The following is a 24368-nucleotide window of genomic DNA, read 5'->3' on the forward strand; positions in this document are numbered from 1 at the left end:
CAAAAACTGAATTGTATGAGTGCTTATGTTGTGCAGTACTGGAATTTATGGTCCCTCTAGTGGTCGATGGGAGAGTCACACAACTCCAACTCGCCTGATTTAAGTGGTTGACAAAACGGATCAATAGGTGGATGGATTAAAAATTTGACAAAAAAATAATCTGACACATTTTATTGGACATTATTCAATAAATACAAGTACCATAGATTACAACATACAATGCTGTTTTAATAAATAAGAAAAAATGCATCTGTTCATGTTCACCCTTAATCAAATAAATTGGATAATTGGAAAGCACACTCTTCCTTTAATAATGGTGTTGGGTGCATAGAGGCATCTTGAGGCAACTCATTAACTTCAGTTGAAAATTTCAGCTATTTTATATCAAACGTAAATGCAATTTTTTTAAGGTCATTTTTTCCCCACAAGTATCTCTGCATCTTTCCCCCTCCTTTTCCCCCCATTCTTGCTTTGCCTTTGTTGCGAGATTCAAGCCCCTCCAGCACAGCCAGTGTGATCGAGATGCAATCTGAACTTCCTGTCAGTCTGCGCAGTCCGTGTTTGCCTGTTATTGGTGGAAGGCTTGGAGCAGGGCAGGCACGGATATAAACAATAGCATCATCAGCATATCGTGACATTATTCGTTGTGAAGTCAGCCGAAATCTGGGACACAGTTGCATTCATCGTTCAGTGAGCTCTTCTATACAGTTAAACCCACCGACAGCAATGAATGTTGATTGTGACCTTTGTGGTTGGTTTTTGTAAACAACAACAAAATTGTGTCATCTTGCTTGTAGAAAAGGGTCGATGAGTCATTTCCAATGCCTGTGTGCAGATTCTGCACCTTTTATTTGTTTTCTGGCTAACTGCCTACCACAGGGTACAATCAACGGTCGATGGTTCTTCTATTAACCAAACTCACCGACAGCGTTGAATGTTCACTGGGGCAAGCACAAACCTGATGGTGACCAAGGAGATCAAGAAATGTGGGTTCAATGTTTCACACAGTTTTGCCCTACTATGACACAATCTGCAAAAGCATGAATACCATTCTAATACTCAACACATATATCAATAAGCTTACTTGACATCTAAATATATTTTTCTATGCATGTGCATGTATCCTAACTTATATCTGCCACCAAAAAATAATCACTGTGAATTTTGTTTTTGAAGGAAACAGTTATGTTGATATGAATAGAAAAAAAAGTATTTTAGAGCCTCTGCATACTCCACAATCAAGGGCTTTGCACAAAGGACTGGCTTTGCCTCGCTCATTGTTCAAAGTCAGCAATGTTAATGCTGGCCTGTCATAAACTGTCACCAAGTGTTGTACGCACGTAGCAACTACTCTAACACATTCTCATTATGACACTAAGGATAGAGTCGGTGTTTAGCAAAGGGCTTCATTTCCTTTAAAATGGCAGTGGAGAGAGGAAGATGTCATTTTGAAACAACTGAGTCATGGCAGTTTTTAGGTGTGGTCTATACCGGGGGCATTCTCATGTCATCTCTTGCAATGAGCAAAATGAAACTGTTGACTCACCCAAATTACAAATCGGGCTAACGATCATGCAAACCTTCCTTTTCGGCGCTTAAAGCCGCCCAGGGCCGTGCATGAAACATATTACTGAACATTGAAATGTTGCTCTTCCAGGCAATGTCATTAGCCTGCTCATTAAAAATCAAGCAACTGTCCATCAGAGGCCATCAGTCAAGAGGCCAGCAGATAAATCTGCAATTTGGGATACTTTTAAAGATTGGATGGTTGCTGAGTTGATTAGGTAATGTGCTGACACGACATTTTCAACCTTAAAGTACTTTAGATATTTGTTTCATTCATGGCTGCTGTTAAAGAATGCTGACTAATTTCCCTGCATTTTCATCTTCTGCCTCCATGCACACAAAATCCCAATTAAAAATAAAGTGTTTGCTTTTCACTGCAAACTCTGCTCACTGGCAGACAAGGATTTGAATGACAGAGTTGGAATTGACAGAAGTGGAAGAGAAGGATGTTGCTTTATAAGGTCTTCTCTGGCCGCAGGATGAGGGTGACAGGAAGAAAGATCTAGGCCATGAGAGAGGCACAGAAAGAAGGAGAGAGGGAAGGGCCCTGAGCTGACATTGTTACCCTAATGTGAATGACAAGGTCTACGCACACATCAGCCCTTAAACCAGCCTGGATGTGCGGGAGATGGATGATGGCGGATGAAGGCAAAGTCAAAGTGGGAGTGAGAAAGGAATAAGAAGAGACGGGGGAAGTGAGGGTGGGGTTTCAGGGTGTCCAGCCTTCAAAGTCGTTGGCCTTAATGGCATGGACAGCTCTGACATTTAGCTACTGAGTCATCTTTAGATAAGCGTAGGTGGTGGTTTCTTCAGGCAAATGTAAATCTTCAGGAGGAGCTTAATGACAATGTTAGTTTGAAGAGGGAGTCCGTAAATCTGCACAGGAGACGGGAATTGTTAGCACTACTTATTTAGTCCAACCTAAAGAGTTTGGTTCTGCTTGGAGACTATAGTTAAATTCTCACAACAGATCATTTCTCCACAGAGTTCCCACAACAGCAAACTAGCAAAGCAAGTCTTGCAAATCGATACCGTCAAAGTTTCCCCAATTGATACCAGTTACCTCGTTGGAACGTCCTCGTAATTCCAGACAGACAAATTCATGCAGGGATGATCAAATTACTCCAAAGTAACAAAAGGGAGTGCCTGTAGTCAGTATCAGAGTAGCATGTGAATGCGTGCTAATATAATTTCAATACAGCGGCTTTTCTTTCTTTTTATATTCAAGTTCATTTCGTGGGTGATATTCTTTGTTCTACCTTTTATAATGACCACAAATAGCAGGTCATGCGGGGTTGCCATGGCAGCCAGTCTACAACCAGTGGTTATAAAGCTTGATTATAAGGTAGAATGGTGTTACTTTAAAACGTTTGTTTCCCCAATAATTAAAACAAGGGTTTTGTTGATAATTCTGTTTTTATCTTTCCATCGTTGTAGATTTGCTGTTCTAAATGCAAATTACATTTCTGATGACTGCTATACATTTGAAGACCAGATCACGTAGATGTTTGAGAGGAAAGTCCAGCTACATTTATGTGTCTCACAAGTGGGAGGACATTCCTGGTGAGGGTGCTGCTGACTGCCTGCAGGTATAGACTGGCTTCCTCTGTCTGTCTGCTGATATCAAACCGATCTGTTTAGTTGCCTGACTTAATGCTCATCTGCTCACGTACCTCTGGCCTCGTGTGTGTGTGTGTGTGTGTGTGTGTCTTGACTTCCTCAATCTCACCACAGCTGGAATGTTGCCTTGTCTATTGATGCCCTGCAATTACAGACATACAGACACATACAGGAAATTACAGATGAATCTCTGCTGTGAGGACAAAAGCCTCAAATGGACACATCCCTGTCTGCACAGGATAGACATTTGGGCACTAATTGGTCACTTGATTTAGTGACACCTGCACAATGTTAAGAAAGTCAAAATACCGTATTTTTCGGACTATAAAGCGCACTGGATTATAAAGCGCACCTTCAATGAATGGCCCATTTTAAAACTTTGTCCATATATAAGACATATACATTTGGCCCGCGGGCTTATATGAGGCGCACCGGACTATAAGGCGCCCCATTAATGCATCATGTCAGATTTTTAATCCAAATCAAATCATTCTCCATTTTATCTTTTTTTATTTCAACTTCAGACGCAACAAATTACTTTATAATCACAAAATAATGATCCATAGTCTTTTTGATTCATGATTCATAGTCTTCAGCGGGCCACTTATGATTGATTTCATGACACAATGCTTCGGGCCAGTTTAAATTTAGGAATTTTGGTCCATATATAAGGCGCATTGGACTATAAGGCGCACTGGGCTTTTGAGAAAATTTTAGGTTTTTAGGTGCGCCTTATAGTTCGGAAAATACGGTACACCAAACATACTTATATGGTGGTACCTCAAGTTACAAACTTAATTTGTTCTGTTACACCATTTGTAACGTGGAATGTGACTGAAATATTTTGAGTGTAGTTTGTTGTACTTTTAGGAAAAATGATTACTTTGCTCTCTTATTTAATTGAGGCCAAATAAAATAAATTGCACTCCTTGTTATTTACCACACAGCATTTAATATAATGTAATTTTCTTTTCCTCAAATGTAAACATTTGTTTTCACCATTACTGGGAGTAGCCTACATTAGAAAGCATGCCGACGAGCAGTGCATAATGTCATGAGAGAGGCGTGAACCTGGGAGGAAGAGGGAGAAGTGAATAATAGCCACTAGACTGCAGGAAGAGTAAGAGTACCTTGCTCTCACGTCATCCCTCCCTTCCTCTGACATACACACACCTAAAAAGCATGAGAGACTCCGCAGGGCACCAAATAATAATGTTCCTTGTCATTATCGTCACCCAGCCGAAGCACCCTCCAGTCTTCTGCACAATTCAAGCTGTGTCAATTACATTGTGTGTTAAAATGGGTGCATCAATAGATTCATCCAAAAGCAGAGCGAGTCCTTTCCTCTCTGATTTTCGAGTGCTTTAATAACCGGCAATCAAACCCTTGAGTTGTGCCTTGTCAGGACTGGGAAGCGAAGAAGCAACACTTGGTCAAAAAACGACTGATGAAAAAGTACTATCACGGTAGCCAATGGTTACCTTGAAAAAAGTAGTTTGAATGCGATCAAAAACAATCCTGCATTTTCTGACAGGATTTCATGGATAACCTCACATTAATTCAATTTGTCAGTGGATATACAAATCAGGGGGAGGTGTACTCGGACATTGTAATTTGGGGCTTGTGCTTTTGGAGGAAGGCTGCAGGATGCTGAGGTTTGGGAGGGGCACCGGTTGGGGAGCCTGAGGGGGTTTGTGGGACATGTGGTGCAGCTGTTAAACTTGAGGAGATTAGTTGGGGCTGCTGAAAATAGACGAGGTGAAGCACGCACACTTAAGGGGCCACACTTTAGCACGGATATTTACTTATGCAAAATGATAGTGAATTCTGCTCCATCTGGATAATTTTTCATTGAAACTAGAAATGCAGGATCCGCTTGACTTTCGGTTAAATTACATCACGTTTGTTTAATTAGTAGACGGAAATAAAAAAAAAAAAGGGTAATTGTGTTACAATACTATGGGAGGAATAATGCAGAAGTTATATCACATTTACAGCATCTTTTTACTCTATGGTCTCATACCGTAAAAGGCAATGCTGTGTGTGCGTGTGTGTGCGTGTGTGTGTGTGCGTGCGTGTGCGCAGCATGCAACAACATACTGGTGGGGGTAGTATGCTGGCGTTAGACTGCCGACAGACCCAAGGTGCCTCCATCATGTTTGGACCTGGACAGAAAACAAACAAAACAAAAACGGATCATTTTAAAGTTGAACTGATACAAGCAGTAATAAAGCACACATGACAAATTTAAGATTTTTCTTTCATATCATTTCATCACACATTTGTAGTGGTACTGTGTATATAGATATACATATATAGGCTAATGAGTCACAAAATGAGATCAAATAACTTCAAAAATGCCCTTTATCTCCCCCCTTATAAGTATAACAAGCCCACTTGCAACCTATAAACACCGTGGGTGGTCTTGAGAAACAAAGATGAAGAGCCTGCTTGGGTGTACATTTGCACGTGATTCGTCTTTTTTTTTTTGCACTCCTTCAAGTAGTACGTCAGTTAATTTTCAGTGAGCGCAGCATGTTGGCCAGAATATCTAAAATTATGTTTTGGCTGTTTTATTTTACAGTTTCATCACAGCCTGTCAGTGAGTGTCTCCAAAATGTTCAGAAGTTGTATTGAAATGTTTGCAAACAAAACACTTGAGAGCAACACAGAGAGAGAATTTGAAACCCATAATGAAAGGGGTGTCTGCTGAGAAAGATCCAAACTTGTGTTCAATCGTAAGTAAAGCCTGGGCTCATTCGTGGCCTCTTCCAGTTGAATATAATATTTAGAAATGTATTTTAAGCTACTTTGAACACAACACTTTAGGGAGTTTTTCCCATCCCTATTCTTTGCCATAAGAATCATTTGTTTTTTGGCAAACATTCGACAGAATTTCATGTGGTGAGTGCAAGGGCTTCTTTCTAAAAACATCCCAAATTGTACAAATGCTGTGTTTAAGCGTTTTTGGTTTGCCTACACAACGGGCCCGTGATCTTAAAGTACAAATTTGCATGCAGATGCTAAGGCCAATTTCAAGGCTCTCTTTTTAGCCTTATTGCAACTCTCTTCTCTTTACAGACACCAAGTCTTTTGTTATTTAAAACAGTCTATACAATGCTCTGTTGAAACCCGTGCTGCACACAAACGATGCTGTAATAAATTAACTTGATAATTCAAAGAAATAATCTGTAAACGCAGTTGCTAAAGAAAACCGAAATCTCTCTCAAAACTGGTTGAAAGGTGGCTTGCAACAAAGGAACATGTCAGTAAAATATATTTCTTCAGAATTCCTCCCAGCCGGATCACGGAGTAGGAACAATGGCTGACCTTGGTTGGATGAAAAATTGCCTCAATTGTTCAAATTTGGCTTTGATGTTAAAATAAAGTGAGACAGGTCAGCACAGGAGAAATTACATCTTTTGTGCTGTAATGACTGATCTCATTTCTACTTCTTAAAACTGCAGCAAGAAAGAATTTTGTTCTTTAAACTCCCCATACAGTTAATTTTTCTTTTGATTACCGTATTTCCCGCACTATAAGGCGTGTTGGATTATAAAGCGCACCTTCAATGAATGACCTATTTTAAAACTTTGTCCATATATAAGGCGCACCGGATTATAAGGCGCATAGAATAAATAACTCAACGTTGCTCAAACGTGAATGCAATCACAATATAATAACACTCGAAATAGTGAAAACAATAACAATATATCAATAACTCAATGTTGCTCAAACATTAATATCACACAACATAAACACTTAAAGCTTACTTTAATAAATTAGTCCTCATCCACGAATCCATATTGGTCCATATATAAAGCGCACTGGATTATAAAACGCACTGTTGGCTTTTGAGAAAATCTGAGGTTTTTAGGTGCACCTTATAGTGCAAAAGATACGGTACTAAAAATTGACAAAAGTTAATGTACATTTGAAGAGTGTTAGTAAGTCTTAAGTTACTGCTAGCCTACCGAAGCCAATACTGGAGAATCCTCATCCTTTGGTGGTCACTTTGTTTATTAAGGGTAGGCTATTTTGCCAGTGCTCAAGTTGCACAACAAATTCCCTGGATGCTGAAAGATTATTTTGGGCTATCCCAAAGCAATGTTTCTCTCCCATGACAGCAGGGTCAGACCGACAATAACCCTGCTTGAAATCATCAATAAACTTTTTAATCACAGGGCTTACAAGTTATCAAGTGTGAGAATGAGCTAAGGAAAACAAACATGATGCCAGTCAGTCTTGATGGATTAATGCATTCTGTGGCTTGGAATATAATTTAACAGTTGACACGCCATTCAGACACATGGGTAGAAATACTAAATGAGTTCTTGAGTCAAAACCAAATAAAGGTTCCGTTTTTTTTGTTTTGTTTTTATTATAAATCCATTTAGGCCAGAGCTTCAGAGCTTGTTTACGTTATTTACCCCATTATGTTAAATTAGCCCACAGACTTTAGTAGTTTATCTGCAAACTCTATCTGTGTTTTGAACCATATTGTGGTAAAAGCCTGTAGCGCAAGACCACCCAGAACTACTAACTTGCCAAATCGACAAAATTATCACAAGGCTTACATTAATTATATCCATCCTCTGGGTGTGTCTCTTTGCTTAAAATATTTGAGCAACCATCACTTTTGAAGAGAATTTGTAGGTGGACATGTTCAAATACAACAAAGACAGTTTTACAAAGGTTGCAAATACAAACGCACTGTAAATTAAAAGTCCCAGCACTTTGTCGTAGACAACACTGAAAATGTAGGAGGCCAATTGCACACAATCTGTAATTGTGAAACATAGTGAAATCCTAATGAAGTTTGATAGAAGTTACGGTAAAAATGATCCTGCTGTATTTTTATCACATAGTGATGGCCTTAAGAAGTCGTGCTAGTAAACTTGTAAATGGCCACTTCCTTGCCATTTTATGGCAGAAAATACCCGTCTCAAGTCAAGATAAGCCTGCTATGGCATTTGTGTACACCACTGATGTCAAACTCAAGGCCCGGGGGCAAGATACGGCCCGCCACATCATTTTATGTGGCCCGCGAAGACAAATTGTGCATCAAATTCATGTCATTACTAGAATTACAAATTGTCTTCACTTTTAATAATATTGTTTGTTTTTTTATTTTAAATATTTGTCCAGTTTTTACTTGACTGATTTCACTGTATATAACATGAGGTGCTCATACATTTATTTGGGTTGACAGTCATCATGGCCCTTCGAAAGAAGCTATGACTACCATGCGGCCTGCGAAAAAAACGTGTTTGACACCGCTGGTATACACACTGCGGCTCTCGAAGCCAACGCCCTAAGTTACATAAAGCTGGAAGGCAACATGCTGGCGTGGCACTTTGCCATCATTAATAAAATCTGTACGTAACATTAAGGCAAAACTATGGTGGGCTCATGTTTACAATAATGCCACTCAAGCTCATTGTAAATGAGGCAATAAAGACATGAAGACAGAGTAAGCGTTCACTCATAGCTTTGAACTTGTGCCCACCCGTTCCTGGGATTGTTTTTTTTTTTTTGGTGAAAAGCGTTTGGAGTCCACCTAAAAATGAGGACACCCAGAAGCAACTGATAATCAGTAGAGCAACATAGACTCACAGCATCTAACTTAAAATGGAAAAGGCTCCCAACAATAAATGTCCATTATCCCTGTCCACTCGTTTCCTCATAATGTTTCCAATGTGCTATCCGCCACAGATCAATGGCTTAATCGTGCTCCTGTTGTATTTTGGCCGCGATGCTATTGAAAGCTATTTGCAGCAAATAGGCAGGCTAATGACCCTGAGCTGATGCTCTGTGTTTGGCAGAGAGCTCCGATCAAGCGAAGGTAATTAAACTCATACGTTCTCTAGGGGCCATGCACATGAGGGAATGAGAACACAAGCTATGGTTCATCATCTACTTAGTAACTTGGAAATTTGACCTGCTAGTACAATGATTGTTGCAGGACAGCTCTAATTAAATAAACAAACGATTCTAGTCGCAACCAAATGGTGACACTTATGATCTTCTGTTGTAGCTTACAATAATATACGGGTATTTTAGTTTTTATTTCCCCTATTAGTGTATATTTGGAATTATTTTTTTCTTGCTTGGATATTGACATGTTGCTGTGCGTGGACGCTGATGTCAAGTGGCTTGAGAGGTCGTCTCATCTGCCGCTTCGATTCCGATCAACTCTAACTACCGCTGACTACTTTGGCATGCTTGCAAATATTTAAGTCTGTGAATATAACAAAAAAAAAAAAGGGGAGCGGGGAGTGTCTACAAGAATACGGACCCAAGAGCACTGTGCATTTGTGTGTGCATAAGCGTTTTAGTGTGTGTTGGTAATCCCAGCACCGGCCGACTAATGATAGGTCTTATCGACACCCAGCAGTCAATGTGAGCCTTTGTCTCCTCTCAGGAGGCTTGACGGAAAGCCTGGGGGGGGCCCTGGCTCTGAGTCTTTTCATTCTTTCAGCCGGTGATAAAAATGAATGCTAAAATGGCCACTGTTTTAATGCTTCATCAGCACAAAGCATCCCAGTTTCTTCTTGGAAAAAAAATGGCAGACAGGGTAGTTCATAGAATAATAATCAAAAGATTTGCTCAAAGTGTCAAGGTTTGGATGTTCAGGCAGAAGTGTATATTTACATACACCCACACACAAGGCTTGGGGGAAAAAAAGCAATTTTGGTAATCAATGACTTCATTTGAGGAGCAATTTCGTTATTTTTAGAAGCTTTTTTTGCACGTGATTAATTATTCATCAATTAAAATACAACAATATAGCAGCCAGGTTGAATATAGAGCTGCAGCGTTTGAATATTTCACATGCAGGTATCCTACCTTTACCTTGGGACACCAAATTACTTGCTCCGGTTATTTTACGGTTATTTACGGTTATAACCTTGCACTGAGCAAACATGTGTGATTGCTCATGCATTGATGAATACTAAATCTCAACAGATTGAATTCCTTTTAAATAACATCACCAAGTCCATAAAATATAATATAACATAATGCAGTGAAGTTGTTTCCTTTCATGTCCATCCAGCTAGTGTTTAATGCTTTGTAGTGAACTCGTGAGTCAAATACTAATATCCACCCACCTCTTGAAGCGTTTTGAAGCGACTGCCATGATAGAGTATTTTTGGGTGCTGCATCCAGGTGTAACGCCACTGTTAAGACTTGTCCATCAGATTTATCATTTATAGCTGATTTGAGAGTCATGTTTGTGCACCTTGCCGATATAAAGCACCGCCCATCTTCCGCTCACCCCTTTGGCGCGAGCGTGAAACGGACAATGACTCGCGGTGTCTCGTTGCGCTGCATTGAATCAATCGGACTTGACTGAGTGACTCACTCGGCTGTCACTTCCCGTAAGCGTCTTTTGAAATATGACACCATGTGACAACGTGTGGCATTGAGCTCTCATGCCTGTGCATGCAAAAAGAAAGCCACCCTACTTCTTTTCGGCCAGCAGGTTTAGAGAGAGTTGGACACCCCTCAAAGAGCAAAATGAAAAGACACTCAAGAGGAAATGAGTTGTGGGTGGGTGGTTTGAATGCTCTACTTTTTTTCCCTTTTTCTTCTTCCCTCCCTGGCTTCACGTGCCTCATTTCAGCCACTCCTAGAACAAAAAGGAGGGTATGTAATTGTAAATGTCACTACATTTGTTCTCGTTTGTTTATTCGCGGTGCATCCATCAATTTGGATGAAAGGAAGAGGTGGCACAGTCCAAATTCTTCATGAGGTATGAGGATGTGTGTAAAAAAAAGAAAAGGTCAGATCAAGCAGTCATGGGACCTCTGACCTCTTCTTTCCTGTTTTTGAAAAGGCTGTCTTTGGTGGCCACAGGAGATGGAAAAAAAACCTGGACCAATGCGAAGGCAACAGTCCAGGCGACAGGAACAGAAATGATGAAAACAGAAAGATGGCACGCATGTGTGTGGGCAACCAAACTGAGGGAGACCACGAAGCTGTGACTGCTGAAGAAAGAAGGAACAGAAGGGAGGTGTAACAAGGGAAAAAAAAGAACAGCAAAAGACTGAAAATAACCATTGAGCAGTATTGCTTTCTTACGAAAAGCATTATGATGAGATGAGCATATTTTATACGGTAGAAACGTTTACAACTGAAATGGTCGTTTTGGTGATGTATGCTAGTTTTTAACAGTTTGTGGTCTTATCATTCTTGCCAAAATGTGATTGTACTAGAACTTGGATACCAAAATATTCTAGGCGCATATGCCTATAACGTATAATACAAAATAGAATGAAATCTGCAGTGTTTATTCCAGTGCCCAAAACGATAAAAGCTTGGATGGTAAGCCAGTCATCAAAGTTGGTAACCAGAGAGTGCGTTGTCATGACAAAAGATTAAAAGTAGCAGAATGTTTGCAGAAAATGAGAAAATGCAGGAGTTGACGGAAAAGATGTAGCAAGTGAATCAGGCAGGAGTTCAAGTCTTCACCTGCTTGCTTCAACTGTTACTCAACACCAAGTACATATACATTTACACAAAACAAACACACAAACGCAAAGAGCAGAGATCCCAGTTCTGGGACCGAGCCAACTGAGGCAAATTGTAGGAAAGGGCTCCAGAAGACACACCAACTTGAACAATGTGTAAGCCTAGGGCAAAGTGAGTTCTCTTACCTTTCTTTCATTATGGTTGTCTTTTCCTTGTCATGTTCGTCTCTGGGTGCATCCCTTCTTCCCCCCTCCATGTTGGAGGCATTTGGAGCTTCTTTTTTTCTTCTTCTTCCTCTTATGGCAGCCCTGTACATGACCTGAACGAAAAAAGGGCAAAGAAGCAAAACGAGGGATGAAGTCAGCTCATAATAACTTTATCACTAACTGTAGAGAAAAATTTAATATACTTCTATTTAATCAGTTATTGCCACTTGAAGTCAATCTCACTACAGTGTGTTAAAAAAAATGTATGAACAAGATAAGCGCAGATGGCGGTAGTTCACGACCTACGGCAGAATGTGCCTCCATAAAATCTAGAGTATATTTACTTTTATGTTTTGTATTATATCCCTGATTTTAGTCACTTTTTTTAAGGTAGATGATAAAGATATAAAATCCTGTAGTCTGTTTGAGGAGAGGGATAAAGTTTGATCAGTGTAACAACCAATGAGGTTCAAGTTAAGGTCAGCTATGGCACATTGGCAAAATAGCAGTCACGACACAATATACAGTACAGTGAGTACTTCTATTTGAAATATGTCTGCCCCATTACCATTCACAATTTGTAAACCTGTGTTGACTTGCTACTCTGTGCACAGTGCTGCATACTTCATCTTCTTGCTATCATCATTAACAATTGTCCCACTGGGACGAATGTTTATCGTCGTGCCACACGCTCATAAACTGACAGGGCTTGTGTGTGCGTACAAGCATGCATAAACAGTATGTGTTCAAGCTGTACACAAGACTTCTGAATGAATTTGCTTACAGCTGTGACAGCTGCCACCACGATCGCACACACGTTCACAAGCGTGTCTTCTCATTTGTTTCATACAGCTGTACAGATAACACATAAAGGTTACGCAAATTGTGTATAATGGCCAGTAGACAATGTAGCGTTCCCATTCATTCATTCACTCACTCACACTATCGGCAGCTTTGCCAATTTGCGTTGGGGAAAAAAAAAAAAAAGAACGGAAGAAAATAAACAAGTGACTTGCACTGTTGGTCCTCTTTATTCCTGTGAACAAAACAGACAGCTTCGCTCGTCTCCTCATTCATTTTCAAGATAAAACCTCCTCAGTCACACTCGTTTGCCAGCTCCAACCGCCCCCCATAACCCGCACCGCACCAGCCGGTTGGAGACCCGCCCAAAAAGCCACAGCCAGGCAGAAACACTGATCCTTTGTTCGAAACCTCCAAACCCACCCACAACACCCCCACTCCACTTCTTTTCTGCAAGCCCTTTACCATGCTATGGATGATGCTGTTCAGCAGTGACAAAGACATGTCTCAATAGGAACACCATTATGAAGTGAGAGATGGAGTGCTGGTATGGAAACTGGAGTTAGTTGGACAGAAACCAACAAAAATGCAGATGTCCTATATACAGTTTATATAGAAAGGTAACCAAGTACTGAGAATACAACAGGTTCTTTATGTGCACTTGGGCACAGATGGTATGGCAAGTCACATCATGAACCCTAATTAATCAACACACATATCTATCAAACGTCTCTAGCTTTTTTTCAGTAGTTGGTGTCTGTGCACCCTCTCAAAATCGACACGTATGTGTCGTAGCCGCCTGCAGTAACAGACGCAGACGGAACACGACAGACAACGTGTGTGTGAAGCGCTTGTGTGTATGTGTGTGCAAGTCCCAGTGATGCAGCTCAGCCTTGATCTAGACTCCCGCCTCCCTTGGACTCCCCCGCTGTGCATCCTTCATTAATCAATAGGACAGATGAAGACAGACTTCTGTTGGGATGCGAGGAAAAACAATAGATGGCGTGTGTGAGTGTGAATGTAAAGGAGGCTGAATCGTCCTCAGGGAGAACCTGGCAGACATGATGCAAGGCTTCAAGGCTTCCTGCCCACACAAAGATCATTCACACTGGATTTGCTTTCTTGTACCAGCCGAAAAAACAGACTGAATTTGATGGATGATTTGCATACATTATATGTCTCTAACCGTGTGTGTAACAATCCAAACCTACTGAAACGGCTTCACTCCAAAAGATGAGGGGGGGGGGGGGGGGGGGGGGATGCTTTGATCAGGTGTGAATTTCACCCGTCCAACTGTGCAAGCACATAAAACAGTAATGGCTTGTTCCGACTGATGTCAGTCTGCACTCTTAAATAATATTAATAGCATTAATAATAATAATTGAATAAAAAAAGAAATGGGAATTGTGATTCATCTTAATTTACTGTTGAATTATTTTCGGGTATCTATGTGTAGGTGACATAGATACCCGAAAATAATTCAACAGTAAATTAATATACTACATTATGCTTCTAACTAACGTTGACATTTGCTTTATATTTGCCAGTGAAAGACTATTGGTTGGGCAATTACTTCTGATGTAACCTTTGATTTTAATCACATGGTCCAGTGTATTTAAAGTTTTTGTTAATGACCTCAGTGAATCAATTTCAAGGTTATGTGAAATTTGCGGGGCATGATTGTGTTGTTTCAACAGAGTTACAGTTGAGTTCTCTTATAACTTATCGTTCTGATATTTCCTGGTCTTTTGAAGCAATCGAACCCTATCACATAGTATACGACACTACAGTAGATGACTATAAACTGGATGTAGTTGTGTTTTGACTATTGTGTTTACACTCAATTCCATGCCGGTTAGTTGGACTGGGTTAGCTAGCCCCATTGACTTAAATATGAGGGTAGCCTTATTCTGCTGGCTGCTGTCAGCACTTATTTATCAACAGCTATTTTTATTTCGAAGATGGATACACTGATGAATGATGACTAATTGATGGATAATTCATGTAATTATCATAATAGATTTAATCATCTGTGCTTTTGCAGAGAATGTTTGTTCTTTCGGGAAGTTTGGGCAGAACGAAATGGTGATGTTTTGCTGCCATCAGACTCGTATTGACGTGGTACAACCAATCTGTCTGTTTACACTGAAGTACTTTGGCAGATATCCAATACACATCTAATTTTTATCTACAATTGGAGGAGGCATGAATTTTTCTGACCATTATAAAAAAAAACCCCACAGAAGAATCAATTTGAAGTATTTGTCTTCTCTTTACACTCCTATGACTCCCAAACCGTACTAAAACTGTTGAGCAAAAATATCTGAATTGTGTCATTCTCATGTTATCTCAGAGACCAATTTAAGAACAATAAAACTGTGAATATTGAGGTTAATAGCACTAACCCAGTCTCTTGTAAATATGTATTACCGCTACCAGTTCCCTATCATTAAACCAATTTGATGAAAATTACAAAGCACCCCAGACATGAAATCCTGTGTTCGTTCTTCACCCGCGATGCCCTTAATGTTGCAGCTCATTGTGTACTGTGACATTGTACCCATGCCTGACACCCAGACAAAGGAACCAATGCGGGCCTCGAGGGGGCAGATGACAAACACTCCTAAACCATGGCCAGACATAATCCCCCCCCCCCCCCTCCCATCAAAGCCCACAACAAACGCACAGTGGAGGGGGGCCTATTCAGAGCATATTAGGGAGGTGAAGGAGGCTAGGCACTGGGGGACCCTCCCCACATGGCTCTCCTAATCATCTGAGACAACTCCAGAGGCAGACCGTTACCAAATTCCCGCCTCAAACCATTTGCCGCCGCAAGACCCCCCCCCCCCCCCCTGTTTTTCACCCCACCCAACATATGACCCAGACACATCCAGTGCTTACAAGGGTGGGCGGCCATGAAGTGGAGAAGCTGATGAGCAGTCGCTTGGGAAATGTAGCATAATTGTCCGCCTTCTTTGGCCAAATTAAACAAACTCGACTGAATTCAACTACCCATAAGTCTAATGACGGGCACGTTCCATAGAGCGCACCATTGATGCAGAATGATGAGCGAGACCCTGTTGTCTCATTATATTGTCTTCAATTAGCTAGGAGATGATGAGAGACAATGAGAGAAGCACTGGTAATCATGAGCCTTCCCGAATCACGCTGGGAAACAGAACTTCATTACGCGCGATGGTCCCGCATCGACGATAAAACCCCAAATATGTATGGGTTCATTCATGGGAGTTTTTTTTAGCATAAAAGGCTCAGAAAGTGGAAAAACTGAAAATCTCGCTGAGGGTTCTGAAACAAAGGCTAACTAAAGATATCTGCCAGAGTAATTACGTGTGCTCTCTTCATTTTAAATGACCTGAATTCTTATCCTAGGGCTTTATTTTAGGTATAATTTGTAGGTAAGGTGTAACAGACTAGTTTCGGCTTTGGCACACAAAAGTCATACGAGGTATCACACACTGAAGACAGAATTGTCATATTTCCTATTGTGTTATGACTACAAAAATGAAGAGAGCACCTAATTTCATACTACAACTACAGATCACTTCAGCCTGTTGAGGTATGAAGTGGTGTTGCATTAAAAACATACGCTGACAAACTACGAATAGAAATTTTACAAGAAGGAGTCAGGGTATTTTTAGAAACAGATACTTAGAGTGGAAGAAGAGACAAGTGCTTGAGTGAACTTCTAGGGAGGAATTTGCTGACATGAAGTGAAGCGATGATGTCTTTTCATCTTCACCGCCGCATAAATGTTGTACAAGCTTAGTTTGAGAGGAAAAAACTCAGGCGGTGCCGATGTCAGCTCAAGAAAAGTTGAGAGCACAGAAGCGGGTTCATTTGAGAAATGACTGAACCGACATCTCGCTGGCTTTGTGCAGACCCCATTTAAGGACCATCTGACAGATAGACTATCGTAAAACTGAAATTTTTCTCCACTCAACCTGGTAGTTATATTGTCCAATTCCAGCCCTCCAAATTTTCATTACAGTACGAGATAATCTGCGATGAGCACTCACACCAGCTCCAACGTTTTATCAAAAACTAAGAGGAATTTATTGTTTATTATTAAAGTGAATTAAATGGTTAGACATTCTTTAGATAGGCCAAAATGAAGGGTTTGAGAAAGAGCTCCATTTATTTCTTCCTATTCATCCAACTGGGATTATTATGATCCCTGCTCATCCCCCTCAGGTGTTTTTCTGATAAAATGCTGCTCACTTTTGCTTTTGTACATTTGTGAACCAGTGTGCCAATAAGGGATGGTCATCCAGTCAAGTTCCCTTGGGGCTCAATCACCGTTGCCATTAGGGCTTTGCTTTCTAATCTGATTCCACCAAGCAGGGTGTGATTATCCATGCCAACCTTTGATTTGTTTTCAATATGTCCTTGTTTTTACTCGGTTTCAGTCATCACAGGTGGTCCTCAGTGTGCTTTTGCAGTAAAAGAGTGTATCAAGAATGTTCTTTTTGTAACACAATCAACCTGAGGACAACTGAGTTATGGGTTTATATCTATCCCCTCTATATGTCCGCTATGATCATGTATTGATTGTTTCCTAATATATATGCTGACAACAACAACTGTCAATTAGGAAGGCGGTTTTCAAATTTAGGAACAGATTTTTCTTGGGGGAAGAAGGTTGTAATGTGAACTGTGATTGTTTCTTTCTTTGTTATGGCTTTATGTGTATAGTATAAAGATGATCCAGATTAGGATTATTCCAATAGCGTGGAACTGCCCATGTGGAGTAAATATTTGTGACTGGCAAATACATTTGAACGTACTTGCGAGTACATTTGAATGTATTTGCAAATATGTTCCAACATACTTGTAGTTTAAAAGCTAAAAACAAAAATGTTTTCCCATAATACCACAGTGTATTGATTTGCACTTGCGCAAGTTAAAACAATGGTAATTTCTTGGGCATTCAGGACAACAATGTACCAAAAAGATAATAAATTAGATAAACATTGTTTACTCCTAATTTTTATATATTATCTTTTTCATTTATTATTATGTCTGCAGTGCATTTGTTTCCAAAATGCCATGAGGTATGCGCACGCGCAAATCAACACCCCTTGGCATTATGAGAAAAATACATATTAGAAATTATGCACTGCAGACATAATAACAAATGTTAAATATAAAAAAAATGTTTTTTTTGTATGTGCAAGCCATACCTCGTGGCATTGTGTGAATTGTTTTTACCATTTAGCCTACGAGTTCTAAATGGTAAACGTGTTTGCAAATTCATTTGAAACAATTTCTTCCACATTAGCAGTTTTTTGCATTTGGAGTGAACAGAGAGGGACATGAATGCTTTAACCACAGGCTAAATGTTAAATGTGTTCATCAAGCTGTATGGTGCTGCCATGTTCCTCCATGCATGGTGCAACAGTGTAGAGCAGCGAGCATCTGCCTTGTCTCCCTGCCCCAGATGGTAGCGGCAAATATGAAGATTAGTTCATTAACCTCACTGTGCTTTAACCAGTGGGCCATGCAGAGGGCTTGCTCCTTCCACGTCTTCTTGAAATTTATTAACACTTATTAATAGCGGAAGGAAACTTTCACTAATGGCCTAAGGTGACTTGCGCTGTTGTTATCAAACACTGAGGTAATTATACGTGACATGCTTCTGATTAGCACTCTTGTGAAAATTGGACCATTTAAAGTCATCATTTTTTTTTGCTCCGTTTTGGAAAGGTGTAGAATGGAATCAATTTTCCAGAACAGAAGACATTATAGAAGAGGAAAACAAGGGGCAAATTAACAAAAAATAAATTACATTTAAAAAGAGTGAAAAGGATCTGTTTTTATCGTCTCGTGCTCACAGTGTGAGGAATGAACTTGTAATGTTTGTGTGTGGGTGCTGAAGGCATTGAGGGTTTGCACCTGGAGGAAGGAGGAGCTTGTGAGAGTCAAAGGTCATCTTGCAGGCTAAACAGGAATGAGGTGCTCCCTCTCGGTGCAAGGAGCAAGCGACTCTCGTGGCGGGTTCACACAACGCGAGCCTTTCACACCCCTGCCTTGCATTTCCGCCTTTACCATTTTTATTTTCTGAAGGGTTGCAGTAATCCGTAGCCGGCCCAATTATCCCCCCCCTCCATTCCCGTTCCTTTCGTCCGTTTTCTCCCCTTGGATGGAGATTCAAAAACAATTAACCTTTTCACTGCTGGGGACTTTTCCCAGGAAAGAGCACGGTTGTAATTGAATGACTCTGCACTGACCATGACTTCACCCCTTCACGCATAAATCTGGTTATTGAAAATCCTAATCTGTGTCTTTGTGATTGTCCAAAGTCATTAACATGGAGGTTGTACCATCACACTAGGAAGGCGCTATTTGACTGCAAGGAGGATTTAACCGGACTGTTTGCGTCTGACCTACTTAAACTGAGTGTTTGCATAATTTGTGTTGTTCTGTGCAATTCTGTTACATTTTTCGTACCAAGTGAAGGACCTTTTTTCTCCTCCACCATCGCTGGTTTGCGTTGGACTATTTCACACCAAGTGTCTATAAATTGTAAGAGCATCCCCCACATCCTTAGCCTTCAATAAAATGTTCTCTTTTCCCCCTTAGTTATGGAGGGGCCTCCTATTCATCTCCAGGTAGAAAGCCTCAAAGTGTAGGAGGGAGGAACAGCTTGTTGCACCCATTGAACTTTTTATTACTTCCCCCTTCAAAGGGTGGTGGTGGAAGAAGAGATATCCTCAATCTCATTGACGCCATGACACACGTCAGTTCTCAGCAAACACATATAAACAAGTGTCAGCATTGAGACTGGACCCCTGTGCATATTTTTCTACACTTGTCACATGAGACAAGATTACGCTGTTTTGGAAGCTGAGGCTAGAAATAATCCTCGAACAAACATGTTTACCAAAACTGTCAATGTTTGGCTTAACAGCGTCAATGTTTTTTTGACAGCTGAACGAGAGACCTGAATAACATGCTTTTTTTCCCTGGGTTGTGGATCTTGTAGATCTAGCAGCCAATGTAAAACTAGTTTTCTATGAAATATCCAGTCTCATTATCGGACAAATGCGGCAGGGTGATGTAATCCCGAACCAAGACTTCAAGATGTCTGGCCTTCTCTAAAGGAAGATGTTCTCGAAGAAGAATAAGTCAAAACGAAAGTGGTCTCATGCATTTTTATCAATGACCTGATGTAATTAGTGTTTCCTTCTGTCTGACTTCAGAAACAACTTTCAGCCCCCAGCTGAAAGCCCCCAAGCCCCCTGAGTAAAGTGGAAGTGCGCCAGTCACCAACTAAGTCTTATTATAAAATTATTAAAATATAGACAATGAATCAATTTAAAAAGAACTTCTCTTCAAAGTCTAAATTTTCATCTTGAGTCCAGTATCTACAAACATAGAAGGCAATAGAATGCATCTTATATTTTAACCTATTGAGCAAAAAATAAATAAAATACAGCACAATAACTCCAGGTTTCATGTCGAAACGTGTTTGATAAAACATGCATACACACACATGCACTCACACGCGGAAGGAACTCTTTGATGTTTCCTTGTGAATGTCTGCTGAAGCTATGTGAGTCACCCATCCTCCAATCTCAAATTTTTGTACAGTGGACCCCGGCATATTTACGGTTCGGCAATCCACAATAGCTATTCACATATTTCTTTTATTAGTAACCTATCTTCCATTATACACACAAAAATGAATTTGCGATTTGGTGTATTGTGGCAATAATAGTCAAACAATTATTAATTTCTTAATGTGGCAAAATATTGTCATGGCATGGTATAGTAGCGTCTCTTTAGTTACTCTCAGCTGTAATCTAGCAAAAAAGCAAATTTCTGTGGTGGAAGGTGGAAGTCCACCTACACACGCTCACTTGCTCTACTTCCAGCCCCCATCTTGCTCATCCAATCACAAATCTAACAGTGGCAGTGTTAGATGACAAGTCGGAGAGAATAGATAAGATGGCGTCCACCGTGTTTGCAGTGGCTGCTTTTGCTCATGACATCGGCATGCTAGAAATCCGTAGTAACATTAAACGGTTTTGATTTTACGCAACTTCGGCCTACGGAGACACCGCACTTCCCAACAGCTCAGTAGTACTTGCAGTATCGATGTAACATTTTCTTGTCAAATTTTTATTGTTTTACGCCAAATTGCACCGTAATTCATAATTTGAATTGTTGACATATACGTACGTACAGGCACTGAACATTGTCCATATGCGAGTTTAGCTGTAAACTACCGTAAATTCCGGACTATAAGCCGCAACTTTTTTTCAAAATTTTGAACCCTGCGGTTTATAGTCAGGTGCGGCTTATATAAGGATTTTTTTTCGTGATTTTTGTGATGACTTGATCACTTCTATACACTGCGGTATCTTGAAGAAAAAAACAACAACAAAAATACTATTTTGAAACACTACTATGGCTGCTGCTTATTCTGGCTGTGTTGCTTGTGACTATTATGAGCTTTAGTAGGAATGCACGCTAGGTGACCTGCGTCAAAGGGCTCTAAACCCTTCGTCACAGGCAATGTTGAGAAAGACATGTTAAAGTATGTTATAAAAACTTTTAAAAGGCTTTCTGTGAACGGTCTTTCTTTGTAAAAAAAACGCGTGTGCACGTGCGGTTTATAGTCCGGTGCGGCTTATATAAGAAAAAAACTAAAATATCCCCCAATTTTAGCTGGTGCGGTTTATAGTCCGGTGCGGCTTATAGTCCGGAATTTACGGTAAGTTTTCTGGACAGTATTTTTATGCGTACAGGTGTTTGAATATATTTGTGTTTGGGATGTTGTTAAACGTTTTGGAATCATAGGTTGTGATCTGTTTTATGATTTCAAATGTTAGCGTATAAAGAATTTTAGGGGAGCATCAATTATTCACAAAAATTTGCTCTTTGGGCTCAGTCGCTGTTCCCAATGAAGAGCAAGAGTTCTCTGTTGCGGTAGTGTATAAACTGCATACCGCTGCCACTTGAGCAACTCTTAACAACATATGGGCCTGGTACTGTCAGCAGACATATGAATAATAGAACCCCCACTCCCCCCCAAAAAAAAAAATAATCGCCTTTTTTTCTGGTGAAGTGAAACATCTCTTGATCATTATGTCTCGCTTCCAGGTGTCTGCTGGTTGGAGCGACTGTAGGTGGTAGTTAGATTGAAGCTGGTGGTGGCGGTAGAGAGTGGGGGGGTTGCACGCCAACAAAGCGGGAATAAAAGCGTCGCCTACATACCACCAACATCAAGGAAGGGAGGGGGCGAGAAGGGTGCGGGGAAAGAAAAAAGTAGGTTCATAAAAATTTGATAAGAAGATCTTCAGCTAAGTGACATTCTGTGTTTCTTTCCTCTTTTTCATACATCAGTTCCCCTTCTTTGTAGGTCTCCAGTGCCGCCTGGAGAATAGGGTAGACAGATTTTATAGGTCCTAATTAAAGCCATATGACGCCTTTTCCAACATCAAATGGCGCTAGTCCTGCATGCCATTCCCTGTTATTGTGCAGAACAAATGCACAATCACAAGGACCCCATTTTTAGTCTAGACTTTAAAATGTACACCGTTTCTACATCCCCCACCACAGAGTCGTGACCCCACCAATTTCAAATCGATAAAGAGGTTCTGGGAGTGACATGACCTCTTAAGGGTGCGGTGGTTGTGGGGATGAAGGGGGCGGGGGGGGGGGGGGGGTGGGGCACTGTTTTCGCGGTTGAAAAATGGACTGAAGTCTGTTCTTACTGAAAATGTATCTCACATTTTTTAGCTTCATTGGAAAAGTATATTATTTTATTTATTTATAGCTTTATTTACTGAAGTAGCCAAGTGCTTTGGACCTGACAAATGAGGCTCTGGACTGTCCACCCCTGAGGGTTGAAGTGAAGTGCAGCCCTGTTTATAGAGTCCTTTAAGACTTTTTTTTTTTTTTTCCCTCTGGCCTGGCCAACCTAGCCCCCCTCCCTAATTGTCCTCATTGAGCCTTGTGGAGCGGGTGCACAGGCAGCCAGCCAGACGGCCAGGCTTGGGTCATCGGGTTTACTGCGTGCTTTTTATCTATATTTCATGCTATGGCGCTGTGCAGACCCCCACCCACCCCCATGCATGTATCACAAAGGGGGGAAAAACTCATGTGGGTGCACAAAGAGAGGTGACATGACAAGCACATGTGTAAATCCCATAACACGTTGCAAATTTTGAACTGCATTTCGTTATGTTTAATTTCTCTTTGTGCTCACGCGTCCGCGCAAAAAGTACCACATTTGCAATAAAAACGCTTGAGCAACCCGTTAAATTGCCGACACTGTTTAGTTAAATTAATTTCTCGATAGCAGAAATCAGGAATGAAAGTAGATCAACATGTTCTACTTACGATTCATTTCAGCAACTTATGGGCGTTTATGTCTCGCCCCCGTGCGTCTCCGGCCGTCTGCTTGCGGAAAAAAGTCTTTCCCTCTTCGGCAGTGAGAGTCATGTGCACATCTTCATAAGATGTTTTTTTTTTCTATTCTTTTCTCTTTTTTTTTTTTTCAAGCACAAATTGTCACTGCACATGCCGTAGATGCTTGTCGTCCGATTTGGCCGGTGTCAAGTCTGCAATGATGCCTGGGCTGGTCGCTATTGAGCGCTGCAAGGAGAAGCAACATATAGAAAGGCGTCATGTGAGCAGGAGGGGGCGTGCGCCATTGGCCAAGCGCGCACACTGCGACCAAGCTGGGCCGTGTTCCATTGGACCAGGACTCGAACCGAGGCGCCTCCTCACTTGGCTGTGCACCACAATAGGAGTGCGCCTCTTCCGTTTGTCGTTTTCGTCAGCGGCGGCGGCGTCGGGGGGAAAGGGGGGGGGGGGGGGGGGTACTGGTGCGCGCTCTCAAATTCAAAGAGAGTTAAAATGTTTTTGGAGGACGCATATCTTAACTGTTCTCGCCACCGCATCCCTAACTGCCAACCTGATTAGTTAGGTTGGACAATAGTGGTGATGAAAGGAATTATTGCAACTTTTTATAAAGCACACAAAGCCTAAACCATTAATAAGGGGAGTACACAAAAACTCATTTTTTTAATTGTCTTCATGAATTGGCTATTTTGTATTTTTACTAGTTTGGTGTCAACATTTTTGTATTTTAAAAGAACCCTCAGGACAATTTTAACATTGGAGTTATTCTATATAAACTACTGCAACAATAAAAATATTGCCAAATAGTATTTTTTATTTTTCAACATAAGATGCCAAGCAATCACAACAGTGGCTTTTGAGTTCAATAAAACTAATTGACGCTATAAAATCACGCATAGGTTGGATAGACCTAAACCAAGCGTCCTAATTTACGTTTGATGCTAATGAAGTCTGAAGCCATTTATTATTTAAAAGGCACGGAGCTAATTGAAAGGCACAAGCAATCGCCAAGGAGATGCCTTGATGTTCTCCAGATAAACAAAGAGATCATTATTTTACATGCAGTGTATATTTTGTTCTCATCCTTCATGGTTTCGACACAGTTGGACTACACAAAAGCCAATGATAGAACATCTTCTCATGAGGTCCATCTGGTTCTCTACAGTGTGGAGGCTGAGGAACTCAAGGTTCTGTATGAGTGGGAAATAGAGCGCAAGTAATCTCGAGTGCACATCTTGCCGCCCTCCCCTGCTCCGGCTGCGGCATTAAATCAATATTCCGCAAAGCTTTCTCTTGTTTTCACATTCA

At 40.8% G+C, this 24368-nt stretch overlaps 1 long non-coding RNA gene across 1 annotated transcript; it reads right to left on the reverse strand.

The window, feature by feature from the left end:
• Positions 1 to 156: 156 nt before the first annotated feature.
• Positions 157 to 23311, reverse strand: LOC133167307 (uncharacterized). Its single transcript, XR_009717939.1, has 4 exons — positions 23037 to 23311; positions 11847 to 11980; positions 5287 to 5351; positions 157 to 3328 (listed from the first exon to the last, which is right to left on the reverse strand). It is a non-coding gene; the product is annotated as an uncharacterized LOC133167307 (long non-coding RNA).
• Positions 23312 to 24368: the final 1057 nt, after the last annotated feature.

The sequence above is a fragment of the Syngnathus typhle genome, linkage group LG14 (assembly GCF_033458585.1).
Source record: "Syngnathus typhle isolate RoL2023-S1 ecotype Sweden linkage group LG14, RoL_Styp_1.0, whole genome shotgun sequence".
Classification (NCBI taxonomy): Eukaryota; Metazoa; Chordata; class Actinopteri; order Syngnathiformes; family Syngnathidae; genus Syngnathus; species Syngnathus typhle.